The sequence below is a fragment of the Protopterus annectens genome, chromosome 9.part0 (assembly GCF_019279795.1).
Source record: "Protopterus annectens isolate FY-2018-M chromosome 9.part0, PAN1.0, whole genome shotgun sequence".
NCBI lineage: Eukaryota > Metazoa > Chordata > Ceratodontiformes > Protopteridae > Protopterus > Protopterus annectens.
This window is the reverse complement of record NC_056743.1, coordinates 1,035,720,075-1,035,736,537: the sequence shown is the minus strand read 5'-3', so window position 1 is coordinate 1,035,736,537 and position 16,463 is coordinate 1,035,720,075.

Sequence of the window (16,463 nt, the reverse complement as noted above, 5' to 3'; positions counted from 1 at the left end):
TTAGACCAAGCTGTTGAATACTTTAATAGTACTCTCTTAAATGTCCTCAACAAAGTTGCACCCATTAGAAAAATCAGAGTCAAGGCAAACTATGCACCATGGCTGAGTAGGGACACAAGAGTCTTACTAAAGTCTAGAGATAAAGCTTGGAAAATCTGGAAAAGGGATAACACTAGCATAGCCAAACAAAATTTCCAACAACTAAGAAATCAGGCCAAGAAACAAACCAAACTAGACAAAAAGAACTATTTCCTCAAGGTCCAAAACAAACACTCAAAAGACCCCCAAAAACGTTGGCATGCTATCAACTCCCTTCTAAAACCTTGAAAAATTACCACTCCAGCCCCCTCCTCAGACAACAATACCAAAGACATAGCATCCCAGTTTAATCACCATTTTACAGAATCTATCTTAACTCTATCCTCCCAACTGTCCAATAACAACCATACACATATGCCTACCAAATACACTGACAATATCTCCTCCTTTGCTCTCTCACCAGTTTCCACTACCACTATTAAAAAACTCCTCCTAAAACTAAAGCCAACCACCCTTGCAGCTGACAGTCTACCAGCCAATTTCCTAAAAATTGCTGCTGAATCTCTATCTTACCCAGTTTCTATCCTCATCAACCATGCCATACAGCAAGCCTACATCCCCCAACTCTGGAAAGTTTCATATATTATACAACTTCATAAAGGTGGCAATTCTTATGAATTCTCAAACTACCATCCTATTGCCATTCTATCCCCCTTAGCTAAACTGCTTGAGAAATGTATTCACTCTCAAGTCATGAAATTCCTAAACACACATAATCATCTCTCTTCCACACAACATGGCTTCCGGCAAAATCACAGCACAACTGCTCTCCTCTCTTTCACCATACAGGTCAGCCTTCACAGAAATAACAATAATTTTGTTTCTGCAATATTTGTAGCTCTCTCAAAAGCGTTTGATATGGTCTCACACTCCAAATTTCTAGACTCCCTGGCCTCCCTATCCTTTGCCCCTTCTACTATTGCCAGGTTTAAAAGCTATCTGTCACATAGGCAGCAATCAGTTCAATGTCAAGGCATACACTATCCTTTACTCCCAACTATGATAGGTGTACCACAAGGCTCGATTTTAGGCCCACTACTCTTCTCCATATTTACTAACAATCTACACACCTCCACCCAGCATGCCTCCCTTATACAGTATGCTGACGATTCAACTCTTATCAACTCTTATCTGCTCTGCTCCATTACTTTCCACTCTACAACTCACCCAAGAATCCTTCAGTTCTGGAGAAAGTTAGATTACTGATATCCAACTAATCCTAAACCCCAATAAGACAAAATTGCTACTTTTCACCCCCAACAAATCTATAACTACCCCTCTGCCCTTTTCAATCTCTCCCAAAATTGGTACCATCATATCTCCCTTTGACCATACCAAACTCCTCGGTGTAGAAATTGATGAAAACCTACTCTTCAATGTCCATATCTCACAAACCATAAAAAAGGTCAACAAAAAAATGGGAACCCTATATAGGCATAAACAATTCTTCTCAGAACAGGCATGGATCACTCTAGCCCAAACTCCTCTACTGTCCACTCTAATGTATGTCATGCCAATTCTTACCCAAGTCAGAAAACTTGATCTCGCCAGACTTGAATCATGTTACAATAAAATTGCCAAGTTTGCTAACAAGTCCACCTTCAGAACCCATCACTGTCAATCTCTAAGGGAACTACAATGGTTTGAACTTCCTCAGCTCCTCAATTACCATCAGCTAGTCATTGCCCTTAATATTGTCAGATATCCTGAAAAAAAAACAGCACTAAGCCAGTTACTCTCTCCATACAGAACTAATCGTCCTCTCTGATCTACTGAAAAATCCCTCCTCTGCATCTCTAAAGCTAACAACAACTCAGGGAAGGTTCTTTTTTTCTTATGCTGTAGCTAGATCCTGGAATAATCTCCTCCCTTCTCTGACCTATGCCCCCACTAACACACATTTCAAAAACACATCTTATGAATACATGGCTATGTCCATGCATCACATGAATCTCAATCTCAGCACACTATACACCTTCCTTCTTGCTGTCTCGACTGTAAATATGCTACAGTTAGGTATCTTACTGTCAACTTGAAATTTGCATAATATGTCATGTCTAATCATATAATTTTTTATTCTTTTATCCCATCTCACTAATCAATGTTAAAGCTTTAATGTATGAGATTCTCTGTCTTTGTAAATTTACTCACTTACTGCTGATGTATTTTTTATTGTTTAGAATGGATTGTATGAGACTTGTTATCTCTGTACTTACCTCAATTATCACTGGTATATGATTGTTTGTATTAACTTGCTGATGTTAATCTAATTGTGGAGCTTTTTTTCCCTGGGCCTCTGCTGTAAATGAACCTGTGTCCAGTCAGACTATCCCAGTAAACAAATGTAAAATAAAATAAATAAAAATAAAATGGCACACAACACTGCTCATGCTGAGACATGAAATGTAACAGAATATCTATATATATATATATATATATATATATATATATATATATATATATATACATATAGAGGATGGTAAGGATCTTAGAATGATCCTTACATATTCAAGCGACATCAAAGGGATCTGTAATGGATTAGGAACAACTGGAAGATTCTGATGTCAGATGGGGAGATGAAAGAGATTGTAGAGGAAGTACCATGCTTTGCTTTTAGAAACAATTGCAATCTTAATCAGGTTTTATGTGATACAAATAGGACCGGTCACTCTGGAATTTCACAAAGAAAAGGAACCCACCCATGTCGTAGATGTACTTGTAAATTTAATTACAAAGGAAATGTATTTTTACATACACAACAGAAGATAGAATATTATTTTGATGGGCATGCAGATTGTACCAGTAGGAACATAGTCTATATGGCTACATGTGGTCTCTGTGACTCCTTTTATGTGGGAAAAAATGAGACAACTAAAGGAGAGGGTGTCCAAACATTTGAATAACATTAGGCAGCAGGATGTAAAAAAAACCCTTTTTCAGCATATTAAATAGAATGACGGACATTCTTTTTATTTTAGGGTGATACAGAGCATAGGTAACAACAAGAGAGGGGGAGATGTTAATAACCTAGTAGAGAAAGCAGAGATGTGCTGGGTAGGTATGCTGCAGGCATATGAACCTCCAGGTCTTAATGCCTGCTTACCAATTAAACCTGTACTGAAAGGAAGAAGTCTTAGGAGGCGTGTGTGAAATCTTGATAGAGAGGGTGTGTCAGTAAATTAAGTCTTGATTGGATATTCCTTACTATTTAAATGCTTTTTTAACTGACTTGTTTTATATGGATCTGATGAAGGATCGGTGATCTGAAAGCGCTTATCCCAATAAAGAAAATAAGAAAATCTTCCATTTTACTGGTGTTGTACATTCTGTTACCTTGGCTGTGGTGACTTTGGTAACTATTTTGTTGAATATATATATATATATATATATATATATATATATATATATATGTGTGTGTTGTTGTTGTGTCTTTCGGCTTTTCCCAGTTAGGGGTCGCCACAGCGGAACTCCGGTCCGCTAATGATTGGCAGTAGATTTTTATGTGCTGAGTTGCCGGCCCTGATGCACAACCTTCAATGAAGGTACACCCATTCACGCATGTCTCCACACAGAAGACGCTGTAGCTGAGAATCGAACAGGACAACGTCTTACTGTGAGGCGACAACGCTACCGCAGCACCACCACCGCAGTTTTTTATATATATATATATATATATATATATATATATATATATATATATTTGGTGTCGTAAAGGCATGTTTCCACTGATTTCATGCATGTGGAGGGTGGTATTGCCTACTTCCCTGAAATAACTAACAAAGTTGTTGTCATCTTTGTCATACTGCAAATCATGATCTTGCAGAAACAAGCTAGTCATCTTCATGAAATGATTAGATTAGTCCTTGTCCTTGACATCTCAGAAACAGCAGCAGGAGAGGACAGCGAGATGAGACCTAAAGATGCACCTGAAGGAAGAACCCCCTAGCAAGAACAGATGCAATGCATGATGTGCTGGCAAAGTGGTGATGTCTGCTTAACTATAGGTCCTAAAGTGACAGTGTCATGCAGAATAAACTTAGTGCATTAAATATTTCTGCCAGGTTGCCATGATACACATGAAGCAGGCTATGTTGCTAAGTGCATGGTCTTCTCATTCTGAGCTGCAAGCATTACCTCAGTACAACATAGGGTTAATAGCATTGTGTTTCACATTTATAATCATTTGCACATGTGACAGAGTACAAAATACCACAAGACTGTCAACACAAACTAGGTAGGACACAAAACAGAAGAAAAATGTCATACGGGGTTAAGACTGCATTCCTGATAACTTACGTGAAGTGAACTTCCATGGGAGACAAGATGGCGTTCTATTGTGTGATCTGATCCTAGATGCAGAGCTTACTACTAGCAAGAAATGTTTTTTTTTTACCTGCTATGACAAGAATGGGGTGCCACTCTATGGCATGAATCTGAATAAAGATTTTTATGGCAGCTCACAGTGGGGTATGGCCTACAAAACTGAATTGCATCTTCACCACTTGTATGATCCCCTACAGTGGGCATGCAAATTCTGGCATTGTTGCTAGCTATGATCACTGCAGCAATGCTGCACAGAAAAGTGCCCATTACAGTGGTGTGTGTGTGTGTGTGTGTGTGTGTGTGTGTGTGTGTGTGTGTGTGTGTGTGTGTGTGTGTGTGTGTGTGTGTGTGCACCAAAGCTCACACTGTGAATAAAATATGAACGATGGTTATACTCCCGAGAGGCCTTTCCAAGCCTAGACAAGCTTTCCCAAAAGAATAATAATGTTCGGTATCCAAGTAGGCCTCATGATGGTTCTTGGCAGCATCCCTTCAAATGCCACACAACACAACAAACACAACACACTCAGCAACTTCAGTACAGATTTTGTGAGAGTAAACTGTGCCTTGATGCCATTTCTGCTCATCTGTTGATTAATCCCTTTCTCAAGGACCAGATGGGAGATGTGAAGACATCATCTACACCTAAGTCCCTGGCCTATAGTAAGTATGCCAAAATCAGAAGCAGGTCACACATGTGAACCTGCTTATTCTGACATAAGGAAACCTGGTATGTGGGGTATACTGCATAGGATGTCTGTCACACACAATAGCTCTAGCCATAACTCTAACCTATATGGGAGGTGTCTCACTGGTTACCCTTCAAAATATCGAATACTTACATTATCGGATCCCACTTTATCGAGCCTGACTTCATCAAATCTTCATTATATCGAACTCCCAGAACAACGAATAGGAACCCCGAGAAAGGAACCACTTGGCCACTGCAGTGGACTTTGCCCCTCCTCCAATGTAGTGTGATCTTGGAATTGGTATATTTAGTGAGGGGGGGTGTGGGGGCAGAGCCCCCTACATGGGGGGGGGGTGAAGCACCCACTTGGAGGTTTTTTGTTTTTCTGTTTGTTGTTTTGTCCTGGTGGTTGAGTGTTTCCTTTCTTGGGGTTAATTTTCGTTGTTCCGGGAGTTCGATATAATGAAGTTAGGCTCTATGAAGTGAGATTCGATAATATGAGTATTTGCTGTTTTGAGGTAAACCCATCTCACTAGCTATCACTTATGCACACAGTGGCACTGTGGCCTCAGACTATGAATCATCACTACCTTTATTAGCATCATTACAGCCACCACTGCTGATAGATGTGAATGCAGAGTATAGAAGACATCATGGAGAACTAAATGACATACATTACTAGAATGTACACATTGCATGCAGGGAAAGAGTGATCCTGCAGTAAGGAAAGTAACACCTAAGCTTACCTTCAGGAGTGACAGAACATCTCTGTAGCCCTTAACTACAACAAAAAGTAATATAATCATACCAACTGGATTACTGGATTACCCTACACTTAGTAGGTCTAGCATAGCTAAATCTCTGATAGGCAGTACTAACTACATCATTGGGGGTTGTTGTATCCTAGATCCAATATGTAGATGCCCTTCAGGGGATAAGGCATGGAAGATTGCCTCCAGAAAAGGGGCACAAGGAATTGTTCAGTTTCTGTGAGTTATGACAACACAGGAGGGCAACTCCCTATGGTTGATTGGCCTGTTTCAATCTGCTGGGCCTTCTGCTTGTCACAACTAATCATGTCTGTGAGATCTGAGCAATACTGGCCTGCTGTCCTCTTGTACCATTCATGGTTATGGTGTGCTGCAACCAGAACTGGCACAACTGATTCTGTGGCTGTTGGTCTGTGCCCTCTCTACCAAAGATGTGTAGGACACCCTGTATGATGTCTTGCAGCAGGACCTCATTCTCTACAGTGCTAAAATTTTCCCACCTCTTCTGACCAGATTGTCCTCCAGATATACTGAATATTCTATAAACATAGGGGATATAGCAAAACATTTAGTGTTCTGGCAAGGAGTATGTAAACAAATGATGTGAATGTGCCTGCTTCTCACAGGCAAATATGCTCAGTACATTAGCACTAGCAGTTCTGATGTGTTAAAATAATACTTCCTGACAGAGACTAGACTTTTAAATAGTCTGCCATGATTGGATATATTCTATAATAATGATACAGTGAAAAAACTCTATATTACAAATGCATCACTAGATCTGAATATCATATCTGCTAGAAGGGAAGGGGATTGTATATCACTTTTTTGAGAAATGTTTCCCTAGAACAGGAAGGCATGGCTGCATATCTGTGAAACTTAACCATCAGAGACATCACCATCAGAAGATTAACTGCACATGTGTTACAAATCTTACAAACTTAAATTCACACACAGCAGAATTCTTATGTACCTGATCATACTTTGTCCAGTTAAGACATATATAAAAGGACATATAAAAACAGAATGTGTTTGATTCTGGTTAAGAGTCTACAAGGAACTGTTAAGAGTTATCTTTCATACTCTTTTTCTAGTACTTTATGTATTGCTAATGTATAAGGAAGGTATATTGCTAGTCAATTAACTGACTTTTCTTGAACTGCAAGTCAATGCGGTATTGAACTAGGGTATAGGCAGATTTGTCTTCTGTGCAGTATGTGTGGGAACAGCTTGGCTATAACATTTCTCCATTAAAAGGACAATCGCCTCTTTCTCTTTCTCTGTCACACAGAGCCAACTACTAAGAGACTGCAAGCAGAGGCTGCTAAGTGCCTATGATGAACCACTTAGGAAGATGGATGCATGGTATCCCCTGAAAAAAGATGATGAGGGGCCGTGTTACCCCACAATCCATGACACAATACAAGTAGAATTAGTGACCTCAGGTATCACCATCCTAACTCCCCTCTACTCGTTGCAGAAGTAACCTGGTGAGAAGGCATGTCAGTGGATGTCACATATTTTTTAAGTACATTAAGTCAGTGAAGCTACATATGATAGGTACACACTGACACTAGTTTTATCAGAAACAGACAAAGGGCGATAGTTATAGGACAAAAGTGGATATTTGTGGTACATATTGATTGGAGCAGGTTAGGCACATATAGCACATGTAGTACATGTCTCTGGAATGTTTGCTATATGTTGTTGTTGTCGATAGAAATCTAGCATAAATGTTACAGTTATTGCATAGGAATGACAAGCAGCAGCCATAGTTATGACAACAGACAGACCTACCTTGTTCTGAGTGCTTTATCCTAGTAATATTGTACTGATGTGAACCTTTACCTTACAGCACATGAGTAGCCTAAGGTGAACCAGGAAGGTTGATGCTGGAGACACCAATGACTTACGGCAAAGTTAGTTGAGCAGGATTTGCAAGCAATTTACAGTGTACCATAGTTTGATTACATATTATGGCATGTCACACTTATGCCACTCTCTGAAATGTGCCTCCCTGTGAAAGTGCCATGATTGACAGGAAGCCAAGAACCAGGTATCTCCACCACAACTGAGAACTGTGGGATGCCAGGCTGGGTTTGATGATTGGTCTGGGATCATCTCACCCTTGAGGATTGAATGCCCTTGCGCCCTGACCCATAACATGCAGGAAGCACCACTCAGGGATTCACATGCCTATAAATGCTAGCATTTGTGGTGACAAAGCCACAGCTGAAGAATTTGACAAGTTTATGATAGAACATTATCTTGTCATCATACCTGGAAGAACTGAGAATCTCCAAGAGTGGACTGCAGCTTTGCTTATCTGTATGGCCCCAGATATAGAATCACTAGAGGATGACCATGTCCATTGCAATGGCAAACTCAAACCATCCGCTGGAAATGGTTTTCAGTAGAATGTTCTCTGGACCAGACTGGCAGCCCCCCATGATTGTCAGTACACCACTCTGTCTCTTTCATGTGTCACTTCTTTCCTACTGAGGCATGCCTAGTACCTTCAGCATGCTTCATTTCCTCATACAGTCATTTGGCCATCCTCTGTATATATGCAAGCATGCCTTGTCAAGCTAATTTCCTGTGTGCACAGCTACCTCATGTTTGCCCAGAGTATTTAATGTTTGCCTCCCCTAGAAACTCTTCAATCCCTCCTCTTTCATACTGTATTGTCTCTTTTCTTGCTTCCCTTACCCCTCATTGCCTTTCCAACTGTATGAAAAAAGGTTTTTGTCGCAGGAAAATATTATACATCCTTCCCTCACAATGACTTGAAATCTGTCTTATGTTCTCTCCTTGTTTTTCTCCCACTACTTGATCTTAGCCCCCTGTTCCACTGCCCTGTACCCGTTTATCACCTCATGTTGATGCTGTTATGGGTGGCCGTGTGCATGGTCATCCAACATTAGATAGCCCACTTTTGAGGGAGTTTTTGCAGCACTTTGAGCCACTACAGTACAAAGTGCATGTGCCCCCATATATGCCAACTAGGTCATGTCTTATTGGGAACAGGAATGTATATTCCAAAGTGACTATCAGTCCCATATTAAACATTATACAAGGTTTCTGGACAATATTTTTATGGTTTGGGAAGGACATGAGGATGGTTTGAAAGGATTTTTAGACTATATTAACCAAACAGTTGATTTTTTTTAAGTTCACTCATGAATATAGTAAAGAAAAGATATTGTATTTGGATGTGAATTTGACAATAGACAAAGAAAAACATAGCTTGTCATCAGGGATTTACAGAAAACCTACTTTTTCCAACTCATATTTAGACTTTAAGAGTTGGCACCCTCATCATCAAAAAAGTCTATTGTTAAGGGTCAGCTGGTGTAGGCTGCCAAAATGGTGAGTTGTGATCATGAATTTGTGGGTGAAACAGATTTTATAATTGGTTTATTCATAAAAAGAGGTTATCCTGAACCTCTATGTTCTTTATTAAAAGATGAGGTGACAAGGAAAAGATTTGAAGGATTTTACAAGCATATCCTAACAGGAAATCAGCAACATATGTTGGAAGCCACCCACACTGAAAATATGGAACAAAATAAGAATGTCCAAAGAGACATGGGGATGAGATTTGTCACCACTTTCAATCAGGATGTGTATTTGGTCACAGGGGTCATTAAAAAGAATTAGAGCCTGTTACAATTAGATCAGAATGTGAAGGACAGGTTGGGAAATTTCCCAAGATTTGTTTTCAGAAGGGACAGGTCCTTCAAAGAAATATTAGAGATAGGGCAGTAGAATGGTTCCCAGCAACATTAATAGAAAACTGGGAAATTTTAAGTCTGGGATGTGTACTTTTGGTAAGTACGTAATGGAGACTGGAAGTAAGGTATGTATAAAATATGTATAGGGCCCAAGCCTTTCTGTGTTGGAGGGAAGCCTTCTAACTTAATTTTCTTTCTTAGAACTAGCCAGTTTTTTGTTTCAGCACTTGTTCAGAACTTATTGTAAGCAATAAATAAGCTACAAATTACTACAGCACTCAACTTTCCTCACTGTCTAGAGGAAAACAGTTTCTAGTACTTAACAAATAAGCACCTATACAGGCATGTCTAAGGGTCAGCCCCCGGTGTTTTCTCCTGTCTACCTGATGAATCTGGGCATCTTGGGGCAATGCAGTAATTGCCTCATGTACACAGACAACCCTCTCCTCCTACCACCCAACACTACAACCTGTGAGAGATGCACTTATATAGCCAAACTGGAAGCAAAGCTCTCTTCACCCAAGATTGCACTAGACAGTCAAGAGGAGAAGGTAAACACTTGCACCACACCACACTCAGCACGTAGTCCCTCAAAACCGACAACACCAAAACACACACATAGAAACACAAAACACACACCTACATTCACGGAGGCTCTCAGTAAAAACCAGCCCAAGCAACAGAGACCTCCAAAGCAGAAACACAAGCAACCTCCACCCCGCAACACAACCCAAATGACACATAGCCCACAAACTCAGTGTGCCACTCAACCATAGCCCATAAGGCATAACAATGTACCCAACACTCTAGTCATAGGTGACTCTATAGTCAGGCACACTGATGTTCCACTCACCAGGCTAAACAAGGAGAAAGTTACTGTCAGCTGCCTGACAGGTGCCAGGATCCGCAACATATTGCATGCACTCAGGTCACTCCACAACAAGTACAAATATGACTCTGTCATTGTCCATGTTGGTGTGAATGACCTGAGATGTACCTCCTTGGACTACATGAAAAGGGACATGGAGGAGCTGTCTGATCTTGTAGCCCAGGCAGGTATGACCCTAGCCCTGAGTAGCATCCTGCCCTCACCCAGAATGATACCACAGTACAAGGACAAAATGATTGACTTCAACAATTGGCTAAGCTTCTGGTGTCATTCTAAGGGGATCCAGTATCTGTCTGCTTGGGATGACATGATCGACAAACCATGATGCTTTGCCAGAGATGGCCTGCACCTGTCGCCCCTGGGATTCTGGATACTGGCTAAGGCTCTAGCCACCCCTATAGTGCCTTTTAAGGCAAGGTTCAAATGACAAATTCACCACCCTAACAGGTACAGGCAAGAAGAATCTGAGGGTATTGCTACTCAATGCTAGAAGTCTAAACCTCAAAATGCACTCTCTCGAGGCACTCCTTAAAATGGAGAACATCAACATTTGTGCAGTGACAGAGACCTGGTTCAAGGCTCTAGAGAGTACCCCTGCATTACCAGGCTATAAATCATACCACACCTTTTGGCCACCTAACCTGGACCGAAACACTAAAGGCGGAGGCGTGTCCATATTCATTAAGGATATCCACACCTCCAGGCTAGTTGCTCAGCATAATGCATCCGAGATTATCCAAGTGCAACTAACTCTGGGCAAGACCGCAATCCAAATTGAAGCTTGCTACAGATCCCCCACCATGCCCCAAGATTCCCACTCCTCATTTCTTAATACACTGGAAAATATTAGGGTACAACCTAACACCCTAATAATGGGTGATTTCAACTACCCTACCATTAACTGGGAAAACTACTCATGTACCAACTCTTGTGCTCAACGTTTTCTGGAAATCATAAATTCCAATGTCATGGATCAACTTATCCACACCCCCACCAGGGGCAGCAATATCCTAGACCTGGTTATTACCAACATGGGCAAGCGGTGCTCCACACCAGAGGTCATTTCCTCATTGGTCAGATCCGACCATAAGCTAATCACCCTGGACATCCACATCCCACCCCCACCCCCCATTAGGGAAACCACAGTAAAAAATTTCTCCAAAGCCAACTTCACGCTTCTTAAGACAGAACTGGCAAACTTCACGACACCCATGCTGACGGACAATAGAGGTATGACTGCTGACTCCTACACAAATGCACTTTATAAGCACTTACATGAGTGCATGGATCATGCAATCCCTAACAGAGCCAAGATGCTATCCTCCAAAAAAAGGAAGCGAATCTGATGGTCCCCTGCCATAAACAAACTCTACAACAGAAGAAAGAAACTGTTGCAAAAAAGAGTAAAATCCCATGATTGGAGAAACTCCCTGATCAGCTTCAGTAAGAAGCTGAGATCCCTCATAAAATCCTCCAAAGCTAGTTATAAAAACAAAATCGCCACTGACTCTAAAGACAACCACAAAGCATTCTATAGCTATGTCAAGAATCTCAATGGCAACACTCAGATCTGCTCTGAGTTACAGCACAATGGCACTAAATATACAGAACCAACGGATATTGCCAACATCCTGGCAGATAGGTTCAGTGCTAACTTTACCCCTTTGTCATCCCCTAAAGGGCCCATCTCTATACCAGAAGAATGCAAAGTTCCTGTAATCACAGCTGCACAGGTAAAAAACACACTATCCAAAGCCAAGAACACAGCATCCATGGGACCTGACGACATCCCAGGCTGTGCTCTACATGAACTACAGAACGAACTGGCACCCCACCTAAGTACCATGTTCAATCATAGCCTCACCTCAGGCTATGTGCCCAGTGAATGGTGCACAGTGACAGTTGTCCCACTCCACAAAGGGGGAGCCACCACAGACCCTGGAAACTACCGCCCCATTAGCCTAATGAGCCTGGTCTGCAAGACTATGGAGTGTATCATCATGGAACTTATAAACAATGACATTGGTAATCTCCAAACTCAGAACTCCACCCAGTTCGGGTTTGTAAAAGGCAGATCATGTCTCCTAAACCTGATAGACTTCTTTGAAGCAGTCACCAAAGCCATAGACGAGGGTAAGGTGGTTCACACAGCCTATCTAGATCTCGCCAAGGCTTTTGACACCATCCCCCACTCTGGAATTATAGATACACTCACTAAACTAGGTATAAATCCCTATGTCACAAGATGGGTTGCCAACTGGCTCACTGACAGAACCCACACTGTAAAAGTAGCGGACTCCAAATCCAGCTTCAGACCAGTGACAAGTGGAGTACCGCAGGGTTCAGTCCTGGGCCCTCTCCTGTTTGGTATCTGCTTCTCTGAAGTACAGGCCAACACAGAAGGTCTTTGGCTAACGAAGTTCGCAGATGACTGCAAACTAGGAACCATAATCAAAACTCCAAAAGATGTGGACATCCTACAAAAGGGCCTTGCTGAGACAGATGCCTGGTGTCAAAGCCATGGCCTCAAGCTCAATGCCAAAAAGTGCATTGTCATTCATTTTGGTAAAAACTCAGTACCCATGAACTACCACATAGGTGGTAGTCTACTTAACACTGAAAGTGTGATAAGAGACCTTGGGACGCAGATGGACAGTAGTCTCTCCTTTGATAATCACATCGCCACAGCAGTCAGGAAATCCTTCTATGTGGCACACCTCATCACAAAAGGTTTCTCATCCAGGAAAAAAGAGGTCATTGTTCCCCTCTACTCGTCACTCATTAGACCCATTATAGAGTACAATGCCCCTTTTGGTATGTACCTCACAAGACATCTACAACAACTGGAAAGGCCACAGAAATACCTCACAAAGAGGATTACCGACCTCAAAGAGATGCCCTATGCAGACCGTCTCAAAAAACTGCAGCTTTACTCCATTGCATATCGCCTACTGAGAGGCGATCTCTGCCTAGCACACAAAGCTATGTCAAACCCAGAGCTTTTAGACATGCTCCACTTAAAGAAATCCCAATCCCTATGAGCTACATGCTCTAAGGACCTAAACCTCATCACCACAATAAACAGAACATGCTGGAGGGATAGATTCCTGTCCCAGAGACTTCCCATACTCTGGAACAAACTATCTATCAAACAAAGCTCTTCATTAGCACTGTTCAAGAAAAATCTTGATGATTGGATGGGAGATAGGAAATTCACCCCAGGGATCACTTCTGTGGCTCTGCTCGACAGTGGCACAGGAAAATAATTTTCTTGGATGGCAAAAGCCAGGGTACCTTTGGCTAGGCTTATATAGGCCCTAGGGCCAATAGCTTAGTACCTACCTATGAACCTATGAACCTATGAAATAATATATATATTCAGGGACATTTTGACTGCTTAAGTAAAAATGTGGTTTACATGGCGAAGTGTGAATGCTGCCCGGTATATTATACTGGAAAGACAAGCAGGCGTTTTAAAGATAGAATTAGTGAGCATTTGTTGGACATTAGAAATGAAAAGGTCACCAACATGCTGAGCAGGCAAATTTTGAAATATAATGGTCATGTTTTTTTAATTTTTAGTATTGCAGCAACTGGTTAAGGATGCAGAGGGTACAATTTTAGATGTGCACCTGGATATTTGTGAATTAAAATTGCAATGGTGTTTGGATGCAACCAATTATCCAGGTATAAATGATAATTTGAGTATTTCAGGAATATGAAAACTAAAGCACATTTTAGGGTAGTTTTTAATTTGTTTGTTTTTTTTTTCAAGTATTAAGTTTCCTTTAAATGTTTTGTTAAATTGTTAATTAGTTAATGTATTATGTTAATTAACATGTTAATGGGTAGTATAAAAGGGTTGGGTTTTAGTAATGAAGAGTTTTGATGAAGTCCTAACAGTGTTGGATGAAAGCGCTTAACCATTTGTCTGTGAAGTGGAATAAACCTTTGGAATTCAGCAGTCTGTGGCTGGTGGTGTTTCTCTAATTTTTGAATTGTGTGTTTTTAACTCTGGTTACTACAGTACAAAGTGAGCTGGAAAACAGGGTAACATATTCTGCCTATTGGAAACAGTATGTGTTGTCCTGTTGTTGAGTGAGCTTAATGAGATGATGTGGTGAGAGTGCTGCTAGGTATATTACAGGTGAACAGAGAAGCCTGGTCATCAACACACTGCACGTCACTGTTATCATCATCATCAACTACCTTTTTTCTCACCATTTTCTACATGGTGTCAGGTTGTTGTGTCAACTGTCACCATCTCTCTCTATTTCATGCTACTCTCCTGCCTTCTTTGACACTCATGCCTGACTTGCAGTTCTCCTCCCACACAATCCATCCACCTATTTGTTGGACACCCTTGTTTTCTCTTGCCTTCTTCCTGTCTGTCCCAAATCTTCTTCATCAGATTGTCTTCTGCTTTTCTGCACATGTGCCCAAACTACCGTAATCTGTTCTCTTTGAACTTTTCTGCAATTGGAGCTACTTGGGCTTCTGCTTTTGTCCTCATTTCTTCTTCTGTCCTACAGTATGCATCCTACCACCCATCTCTGGCACTTAAACCCCATCACCTCTACTTCCTCAACTGCTCTGCCTTTACTGCCCTGGTTTCCATAGCATACAGTAGCACTGGTCAAACCACTGTTTTTGTACATCTTGCTTTTCAGCTTCTTTGGTATTCTTCTGCCGCACACTATACCTGACACTCTATGCCAGTTGGCTGCAGCCCCTCTGATTCTAGCTTTGACCTCCTCTTTCTGACTTTGCTTCTCCTCAACCATCCCTGCCTGATACTTAAAGCTGTTAATGTGTTCCACTATTTTCCCTTCTATCTCAAATTTCAGCTTCTTCTGAGCTCCATCACTTGCTACCATTACAGCTGTCTTATCTGTACTCAGTTTGATCCCATGTGCTTTCAGTTTTACATTCCATTTCCCTATCCTTTGCTGAAGTTCTTGCTTAAAGTTTGCCTATAATGCCACATGTTTGCATACCCTCACCTAGAATGATGCCACAGTATAAACAATAAAATGATTGATTTCAATAATTGGTTCAGTTTTTGGTGTCATTCAAAGGGAATCCAGTTCCTGTCAGCCTGGGAAGCCATGGTTGACAAACCTCATTGCTTTAACAGAGGCAGTTTTCATCTGGCATTTCTAGACTTTCAGCTGCTGGCAAAAGCTCTTGTCTCCATTTTTTAGGCAAGATCTCAAAAACAACATTACCAATGTGAAATTAACCAGTCAGAGCAAAATAAGGGTCATGCTGCTAAATGGTAGTAGCTTAAACCAAAAACTGCACTACCTGGAAGCACTTCTCTCACTAGAAGATGTAGATGTCTGGCAGCCACAGAAATTTGGTTTGAGGCCTCAGTGCAACACTAAAATGCCTTCCCCAACTTTAAACTGAAAAATGAAGGTGCAAAAACCAAAGGAGGCAGTGTTTCAATCTGCATTAGAGCTAAACTCACCTCCCATCTAGTTAGAGTGGACATCTCCATGGAGTTATTCCAGGTCCAGGTTACCTCCATTCAAGTCATTGCCAGTTATAGAACCCCCTCCATGGGTCACGACACCCATGAAGCCTACTTGACCAGACTGGAAACAATCCCAATTTTGCAGAACACACTGGTTATAGGGGATTTCAATTATCCATCCATCAGTTGAAAAACCTACGCCCTAACTAGCTAGTGCAAAAGTTCCTTGACTTTGTGAATTCAAATGCCCTGGAACAAATTGTCCATACCCTGACAAGGGGAATAAACATTCTGGATCTAGTCATCACCAACATGTCAAACACATGCATTACTGCAACTGCTGGATCCTCATTGGTAAAAACTGACTATAAATCAGTCACCTTCGAGCTAGCATTAATACCAGAACTCACAAAGTGTGAAATCAGACTAAAAAACTTCACCAAGGCAAACTATACCCTCCTAGGTGAAGATTTAAATG